We start from the raw sequence: 871 nt of genomic DNA, 5'->3' as shown, positions 1-871 counted from the left end.
TGCAGTGAGATAAGAAATGAACTAATAAATAACGAAAGGAAGAAATACACTTTTCACCCACTGTAACTCTCTTTCTCAAACGTTTTCATCTGCCGGAGTGCACTTGTTGAATTGTAGTGAAACTAACTAACTAGTAAACACTTTTAAGCCAACATCATCAGGGACTAATTGTTTATTTATATTATAATAAATACAGTTAATTATGAATGGGTAAGACATGGGCGGCTGGGGGGGCTCCAAATCCAAATTTCGCCCAGGGCACCAAAAGGGCTAGAGCCGGCCCTGAATAATACACCATCATTATATTAAATACATAGTCTATACAATATTTAGCATGCACAGTATATATATATATATATTTATAGATAGATAGATAGATAGTAACTTTATTGATCCCGAGGGAAATTCAAGTTTCCAGCATCACAGTTCCATAGTGCAAAACATGTTAGTAAAAAGGCAGTAAAAAAGTTAGTGCAAAGTACAAAAAAATATACCAGATATGAAAATACAAGGAGATGAAGAAAACTGTTAAAAGTGAATATAGTGCAGAGTAACAGCTGTGATATACGACTATTAAAAAAGTGAATATAGTGCAGAAGAGACTGTTAAAAATGAATATAATGCATTATTATCTGTCCTGCAGACCGTCCTCCTCCCTAGAGACGTGTTGTACAGTTTGATGGCTCTGGGGACAAAGGATTTCATACATGAAGGCAGATATAAAGCTTACATACATCATTATTTGCATCCTTTTTCAAGCAGACATCAATCATGCTGATTACAGCCATAGTATGTAAATCATTTAATTCCTGTAGTCTGCTTATTTAATGACAAGATAGACTGTATTAGATCACTTTGTTTTGCAGAGTGA

The sequence above is a fragment of the Sebastes fasciatus genome, chromosome 21 (assembly GCF_043250625.1).
Source record: "Sebastes fasciatus isolate fSebFas1 chromosome 21, fSebFas1.pri, whole genome shotgun sequence".
Classification (NCBI taxonomy): Eukaryota; Metazoa; Chordata; class Actinopteri; order Perciformes; family Sebastidae; genus Sebastes; species Sebastes fasciatus.
Note: the sequence above shows the minus strand (reverse complement) of the source record.